This window comes from Mauremys mutica, chromosome 3 (assembly GCF_020497125.1).
Source record: "Mauremys mutica isolate MM-2020 ecotype Southern chromosome 3, ASM2049712v1, whole genome shotgun sequence".
NCBI lineage: Eukaryota > Metazoa > Chordata > Testudines > Geoemydidae > Mauremys > Mauremys mutica.
The window spans coordinates 24,140,846-24,149,712 of record NC_059074.1 but is presented as its reverse complement, the minus strand read 5'-3'; positions in this window follow the sequence as shown (position 1 = coordinate 24,149,712).

Sequence of the window (8,867 nt, the reverse complement as noted above, 5' to 3'; positions counted from 1 at the left end):
ATCACTAATGGCTCAGATATCTCCTCAATCAGCTCCTTGAGTATTCTAGGATGCATTTCATCAGGTCCTGGGGACTTGAAGACATCTAACTTGTCTAAGTAATTTTTAACTTGTTCTTTCCCTATTTTAGCGTCTGATCTTACCTCATTTTCACTGGCATTCACTATGTTAGACATCCAATCACCACCAACTAAAACAAAGAAGACATTAAGCACCTCTGCCATTTCCACATTTTCTGTTATTGTTTTCCCCCTAAGATGTACCCTAGATGTACACTAAGAGGCAATACTTTCCCCACTCGTAGCACCGAGTCTGTGTATAATAAAAGAAAACTTGTTAAAAGGGAGAGGGAATGCTGCATTAATTTGGGGAAACACCCCAACAATGATTCAAAAGCATGCGAATAGAAAGTAAACACCCACTCCACAGCACCTTAGGCAATAGAGCTTCCACGGTGAAAGTCTGACACCTTTAACCCACCACTGCCCTTTTCCATCTGCTGCACTCTATTCACCACCAGTTATCTGAGGTCAGCCAAGTCCAGAAACCAGGGGTGCATTCAGGTGGGTTCACATCCTGCCCCTGGGAGGTGGGGAGTGTCAAGAGATGCCCCTGCTTCTGCTGGTATCACCTCTGCTTTCTGCCTCTGCCACTGCCCCCAGCATCTCTGCACCTACTTACCCCTGCCTTTAGCTGCAACACCATGTTCAGAGGTTTCACCTCTTAGCCCACTTTTTAATGATTGCAGTAAGCAGCAGGGAACCTCACTGCATCTGTATCCTCTAGACTGCTTTTCCCTAGAGCATGGTTCTGGTCTAAGCCAACTTATCAGTGGTCTCAGCTGCATTGTACAGACTGGAAAGGAACAAGGACTCTCCATTGAGTCTGATCAGCTCTCTTTAAACACTAGAGGGGAAGGGTCAAAAAGGCCCTTTAAACAGAGTCCACACCCACCTTCTGCTGCACCACACCCTATTGCTACCCCCTGCTCAACACATGAGGTTAAGTTAGGGTGACCCCACACACACACACACACACACACACACACACACACACACCTAATTAAATACAGTTCTGCTGCCTTTTAGTCATACAATATGGATAACAATGTTGCATTAATCCTGCAGCCAAGGCTTAAGTGAATTTCAACCCAAAACTGATCACTTTGGCAAAGCAGGTATGTCTGCAAGTCACCTAGACAAAGTAAGTGTGATTATGCAAATAGAGTCTGCTCCTGAGGTCTTTTCCCCCAGTTCATCACTAGGTGGTAGAAGAGAGTTCATTCCAACCCTATTTTATGTAGTGTATGCACTGAGATTAAAATAACACTGTTACAGATGGTATAGTGTCATTTCAATTCCCATGCAGCCTACTTGCAAACCATAATAGGGATTCCACCACTGTAAATGACTCAAAATGACATGTACAGTCTAAGTTGAAATGTGCTACTATTAGCTTTCAGAAACTTCCATTTTATGTGCCAAATTTGCCAGCTCTAGTAAGATCCTGAATGCAACACAATGAATCAGTGTGGTTCCACTGCAAGACGGAAAGCAGGTGTGGAGACACCATGAAAGATGGTTCCAATCAGTTTCAGTGGAGAGGGATTTTAGAGGTGCAGAAATCAGCAATGGAGTGGAGAGGCAAGGGCTACCAGGGAAAGGAGATGAGAGGTCTCTGCAATCGGCATGAGTAGCAGTGAAGCATGTGGTGTCTATGCAGCCCCATCACCGCTTAGGGCCTGGAGAATCAGGGTTAGTCATTCTCCCTTCATATTGCAGGTTGGAAGCATAATTTCATGTTGCAACTGTCTGGTGGACCCAGCTGCTTCCATGCTTGGCCTGTCACACAGACTGCCCTCTTGTGGTTTGCTGCTTCACAAGCTGGAATTTAACATGCCACCCTGCCATGAATTATGGGGTGCCTCACAGCATGCCTCAGAAATAGACAACATAGTGCTGACTTTTGAATGTGCTACAAGGGGCAGCAGAGGGCCGCCAGGGCAAGGTACCACTTCCATACAAATACCCATCGCTTAATCCACCCATTGGGCCTCACTCAGTTTCATGGAGACCTGGGTTCCCTTCCAGGCAGGGCTCAGATGAACCAACCAGTGGAATCTGTGTTTAATCTTTCACTGCCTGGATGAATCTTGTGAGGCCTCCAAAATAACCCCTGCGGCCTCTCAGAAGATCTCCCGCGGAAGGGTTGTCAATCACCATCATTTATATAATTGGAGATATACCAATCTCCTAGAACTAGAAGGGACCTTGAAAGGTCATTGAGTCCAGCCCCTGCCTTCACTAGCAGGACCAATTTTTGCCCCAGATCCCTAAGTGGCCCCCTCAAGGATTGAACTCACAACCCTGGGTTTAGCAGGCCAATGCTCAAACCACTGAGCTATCCCTTCTGCGGGTGAAAGAGCTTCCTCGGGCAGGCCTGATTTAAATTTTCTGAGGCTAGAGAGAACCCAAGAGGAACACTTTGCAAGAGACATCACTGGGAGCGGCATAGGAGTTAGGACTCCATATGGGGATGGGGCACATGGAATGCTGGAGCAAAGCCTTTAAAAGAGATGGAGTGGATCTCTTTCAAATTAAAAGGACACCAGCCCTCATAGCTGAGGCTCCAAGGGAAAAGTTTCCATGCAGTTTACGGATTTCAGCATGAACGTCTCCTGAACGAAAACCAGTTCCACTCTCCCATTTGCTAACCAGCACCTGAGAGGAGTCAGGAATTCAGTCTCAGCATAAAAGAGGGTGTCAAGCCACAAAGTTCTCATCTGAATCCCTAAAGTGCAGGGTGGCTTGGGCCAGAATAGCAATTGGAGTAAGCCCCCTATTTCAAGGGAGCATCAGATAATGGCTTTTCTCAAAAGAGGAGAGAGACACCCAATGGAAAAAAAACAAAAGTGCACCCGGAGAATAAGTGAACCACAGGAACAGAAAATAAAGTTCATGGACAAAGAAGTCATGCACCCAGCCTCACCTCCAGTGGCCCAAAGAAACGAAAGCTGCTTGAGGAGAGGTAACTCTGCGTGGCCTTCTCTGCTGCTGGATACCTTGCAGCCGTGCAAGACTTCTGCAGCCTGCCTTGAGCTGCACTGGAGCTCGGCTGGACACGGTCAATCCCACAAGGAGCCACTGCAGTTGGGGCAGTACAAGTTTGCTGAATTATCAAGGCAGACCTACATTGTGGCTGCCTTGCCAGGAAGGAGACAGGGGCAAGAGGCCCCAGAGCAGGTATAGAAATCCAGGGCCTCTATGTGGATGCGACTGAACTTCGCATTCTTGCGTGGGCCTGTGAACATTTCTCAGCCTCTCTCCCCACACTGATCAGAGCACTGTGCACAGGGCTGGCCTGAGGAGGGTCAGCAAGAGGATTCTTTGGGTTCACCCAAACTTAACTAACCCATTTTCTACAGAGAGGGCATTATAAAGAAGCAGGGCCCAACTCTATTCCGTTGGGGCCAACGCTGTCAACAATTTCAAAGGTTTCAGAGTAGCAGCCGTGTTAGTCTGTATCCGCAAAAAGAACAGGAGTATTTGTGGCACCTTACAGACTAAGGTGCCACAAGTACTCCTGTTGTTTTAACAATTTTAAAAAGATCCACAGGCCAACTTTGCACATGAACTGGTCCATGGGACCTGGGGGTTGCTAAGGCTCCAGTCACTGGAAAAATCATGCTTATGTGCTAGTGAATCTTAGCACTTTTACAGTAGTATTTTACAAATGTCAGCTAATAATTCACCACGACCCTCCTCTGAGGCAAGTACTACTATCCCCATTTTACAGATGGAGGACCAACCAATCTCTCTCCACTCTGCTTCTTGATAACTTCCAGAAGGCAATGATAGCACTCAGGCATTGACAAAAATAGCACATGCCCACCTGGACACTTACACTGTAGAATAACAAGAGCAGCAAAACACAGGCTCCAGGTGGCCGATCCACCTCAGTAGCCAAACAAGCCACTGCGGAAAGAACTATTCTCAGAACAAGCAGCAGCCGCATGATCAGAAAGTCATTGAGGTTCACAGTTCAGAACTAGTGATAAATGCCCCATAAAAACCAGAATAATCCTCATTGATCTCTGGGGGTCCAGGCTGTCTACCTTGACCTCCATCTTAGCTCGCTTTCTCTGTACTTTGTTAACTGACAATATTAATTTGTCAGGAGTTTAAACATTTTGTAATCCAGACCCACGTCAGGGACCTGGGGACAGGAAATAGAGAGCAGTCTTCTACCAGTACTCCTGAATGCTCTTCAGAGTAAAGACTATGTATTTCTCTATGTCCACACAGGGCCCGAAAAGTTCTGGGCACCACTAGAATACAAATAAATAATAGTGAGAGCACACTTCTCTCTCAGGCATGGGACTGGGAATTGGATCAGGGTTAGAGCTTACACAAGATGATTCAGGGCCCCAATCAGGAAAGCTCTTACTCACATGCTTAAGTCCCATTGTAATCAATAGTATTTAATTACATGCTTAATTGCTGCACTGAATAGGGATGCTTTCTTGACTAGGGGCCTATATCACTTTGTGCCTTTAATAAGGGGTTAATAGTATCTCCCTATCTCACAGAGATAATGTTCATTAATGTTTGTGAGGTGCTCAAATACTAGGGATCATAGAAGTACCGAGATACGTTCAGATTATTATTGACCTTTAGGACCAGATGCTGCCACTCTTGCTCACAAGTAGCAGGTTACTCTAAAATGTAAAATAGAATATCAGGGTTGGAAGGGACCTCAGGAGGTCATCTAGTCCAACCCCCTGCTCAAAGCAGGACCAATCCCCAACTAAATCATCCCAGCCAGGGCTTTGTCAAGCCTGACCTTAAAAACCTCTAAGGAAGGAGATTCCACCACCTCCCTAGGTAACCCATTGCAGTGCTTCACCAGCTTCCTAGTGAAAAAGTGTTTCCTAATATCCAACCTAAACCTCCACCACTACAACTTGAGACCATTACTCCTTGTTCTGTCATAAGGTACCACTGAGAACAGTCTAGATCAATCCTCTTTGGAACCCCCTTTCAGGTAGTTGAAAGCAGCTATCAAATCCCCCCTCATTCTTCTCTTCTGCAGACTAAACAATCCCAGTTCCCTCAGCCTCTCCTCGTAAGTCATGTGCTCCAGCCCCCTAATGATTTTGTTGCCCTTTGCTGGACTCTTTCCAATTTTTCCACATCCTCCTTGTAGTGTGGGGCCCAAAACTGGACACAGGACTCTAATTAGCCTAATCAAAGCAACTGGGGTCTATTTTCAAGTCAGGTACTACTCAGTATGGGGAAGGAGGACAGAACCTGGTCCATAGACTGCAAACTCCTTTCCACAAGGACTTCACAGACAAGCATGAAGACAAACGATCTAGCATCCTGTTGGCACCTCCCCACTGCCACCTGCCTGAAAAAACTCCACCCAACTAAATACCAGATCGGGGGGGAGGAAATAAAAAAAAAGAACAAGCCCACAGATTAAATAGGTCTTATACATATCTTGCAGGTCATGAATTCAGGCTCTGATGGACGGAGGGAAGAACAGAGCTGCTGTTCCTGCAGTGAGAATGCCAGGATACTAGCATCTTGGAGAGTAACAGCAAAACACTTGAGCCAATCACAAAGGCTGTGATGGGGCACAGAGGGCATATATAAGCACTATTAGTCATCCCGAAGAATTTTGTTATTCTAACCTCTGTGTTTCTGCCTGTCACTTTTAGGAATAAATTTGTGCTCCTGCCAGTTATTTGACATTACACTTGCTTTGGATTATTGCCTTTCCCAAATATTAATAGTAACTCATTATGGACACAGCATTGGTATTTAGTTAGATCAGACCAGCTTATTTTTAAAAAACAACTATTTCATATAAGAGAACAGATGTTTTTAATTTACACCAAGAACAAAAACAAAGTCCTATTGTTCAGTTACAGGGAATACAAACACTGATGGCTCTTTAGAAATTAACACCAACAGAAACTTTTTTTTAAGCCTCTCGTTACATAGGCCCCTTTGTGCCTAATCCCCTACATTAATACGTTAGTGGCACATAATTGTTATGTTTTGTGATACAGATCAACATGAGTGCAGCATTTACAGAGACAATAGAAAACTGCATAAGCATAACAATTTACGTACATTATACAGACAAGGATTTTTTACAAATAATTAAGTAGGGATATAAACTGTAGTAATTCGAGGCATAAGCCAGCCAATCACTGGCTCATGGGGATCCATAACAGGATGTCTTATACCTTTCCCTGAAGCATCTGAAACTGACCCTTATCCATTGGCCATTGTCATTGAGAGCAGACTGGAGTAGAAGGACCACTGCTCTGATGCAGAATAGCCATTCTTACTGTCCTACCATCAGTCCAGTTCCATTGTGTTTTCTTGTGTCTACACCCACTCTTGAAATGGAACACAGCTATTGCAATCACCTGCCCATGACGGGATTTCATGCCACCTGCCCTCCTTTGTTGTCTGTACAGCATAAGTGTCACATCACGGTTGGTACATTTAGGCCTCTGAGAAGGGAAACCCTTTTGCGCTTGTATGAGAGGGAATTTTATCCAGTACACTGGGGTTCTCTTGTACTAGCACAGGAAGTTAAATAATGATGAGACTTCTATAGCACCTTTCCTCTGGGGATCTAAAAGCTCTCTGAAAACTCCCCTGAGACATAGGTGTTATCATCCTCCCCACTTCACATATGGGGAAACTGAGGCACAAAACTGAAGTGATTTACCCAATATCACACAACCAGAGCTGGGGACAGAATCCAGATCTCCAAATTTCCTGCTTTGTGAGTGAGCCACTACACCCTACCCCCTCTCTCTAACCCCTACCACTTATTATGCCACCACTTTATAGTAAGACACTATTCTATACAGGAACAAGTAAATTTATTATAGCCAAAATCTTTACCTTGAAAACAGAAAAAGAAACTAGGGTCAGTCACTCTGTTATATCAACACATGGAATCTTCCTGACTATGATGAGGATACTTCTAAATTCACTCCATATTGAGAATGTGCAAGGAATATATAAAGCATATTTTATACCTCAGGGTGGATTACACTATCTCCCTGTAGCAGCACAATTGCCAGATAACGTGCTCTCTGCTGCCACCTTAGGGCTACATGTATTTTAACATGGCCTAACAAAAGCTGAGCGAAAGAAAGCATACAAACAAGCAGGCAATATTACTAACAACGGGCCAAAAAGCCTCCCCCTTGTTAATCCACTTCTTGTTTCTTCAGTGGCTGCAGATTAATGCTGTGAACGTGCAGTGCACGTTTTGGCCAGTTCGCAAACGTGTGCTGCACAGACAATGGGAACATAGGGAGGGGGTATGTGCTAGAACTCATGGGTCACACCTTGCATCTCAGAAGTATCACTATACCCATGCCCCACAATCCCTTCCTTCCCCTGGCCTTTCCTGCATACATATAGCAAAGTGTAGCAATTTGGCTCATTAAAATCAAATTTCAGAGACCCCTATCTCGTTACTACCATCTAGCCCATGCCAGGATGAGCACTGGTCTATTCCATACCCGGCTCTCCCTGCTTGTATTGTGTTGTATATCAGAGCACCAGGCTGACTTCAAATGATAGTAAGGGACATAGTAAAAGCTACTCAGTCCCTTCATTTTAACCTGTCCTATAGCAGGAACAAAAGGAGAGAGAATTAAAAACTAAAGGGCTGTACACTCAGAACCAAAAATTATTTACTTAGGCAATCTGTGTGATTCATTGCCACAGAAGGACAGAAAGTTAAACACTGGTTGAAAGGATTAGTGGGGGGGGAGGGAAAAAAACCCATTAAGAGCAAGCCTGATCGAGACAGTTACTAACAGGGTCAGCTCCAGGGGTTTTGTGACCCGAAGCAGCCGGGGAGAGGAGGCGGGGGCACAATCAGCAACACTTCAGCAGCAGCTCTGCCTCTGTTTCCTTCTTCTGCAGCAGGTCCTTCCCTCTGAGAGGGACCCACCGCCGAATTGCCACCAAAGAGCCAGACGTGCCGCCCCTTCCCTTTAGCCACCCCAAGCACCCGCTTGCTGCGCTGGTGCCTGGAACCAGCCCTGGTTACTGAGTATTTGCAGCTCTCGTTAAAGTCAGTGGTCAGTGTTAATTTTCCAGCTGTATTAGACAATATGAAACTCAATTCCAGCCCCACATGGAAACAGCATTCTAGTTACACAGTCCCTCTCAACTCAAAGGATTCCAAAGCCAGGGCCGCCCAGAGGGGGGGGGGCAAAGGGGGCAATTTGCCCCGGGCCCCGGGCTCCGCAGGGGCCCCCAAGAGAACAGCAGAGGCTTCCGCCTCCGCCCCTCTCCTGGAGCCTCAGCGCATCAAGCGCCGAGTCTCCGCCGGGGCCCCTGAGCCCCGCCCTGCTCAGAGCCGCGTGCGGAGGGGGCGGGGCTGGGAGCTCCGGGCTGAGCTCAGCTCCCTCCGCTCGGCGTGGAGCTCCCAGCCCCGCCCCCTCACCACGCGGCTCTGAGCGGGACGGAGCTCAGGCCCCGCCGGCCACACGCTGCGGCTGTTCCGGCGAGGCGCTGAGACTCCGGGTGAGGAGGGAGCCGGGGGTAAGAGGCTGGGGCTGGGGCCGGGGCGGGGGGGGGAAGCGGGACCCGCCGCCGAAGCGCAGCCCGGTCTTCGGCGGTGGGGGGCCCCTTCCGTTCCGGGACCCGCCGCCGAAGTGCCCCGAAGACCCGCGGCGGGGACCCCGCCGAATTACCGCCGAAGACCGGGCTGCACTTCAGCGGCGGGTCCCACTTCGGTGGTAATTCGGCGGCGGGGGGCTCCCGCCGCGGGTCTTCGGGGCACTTCGGCGGCGGGTCCCGGAACGGAAGGGCCCCCCG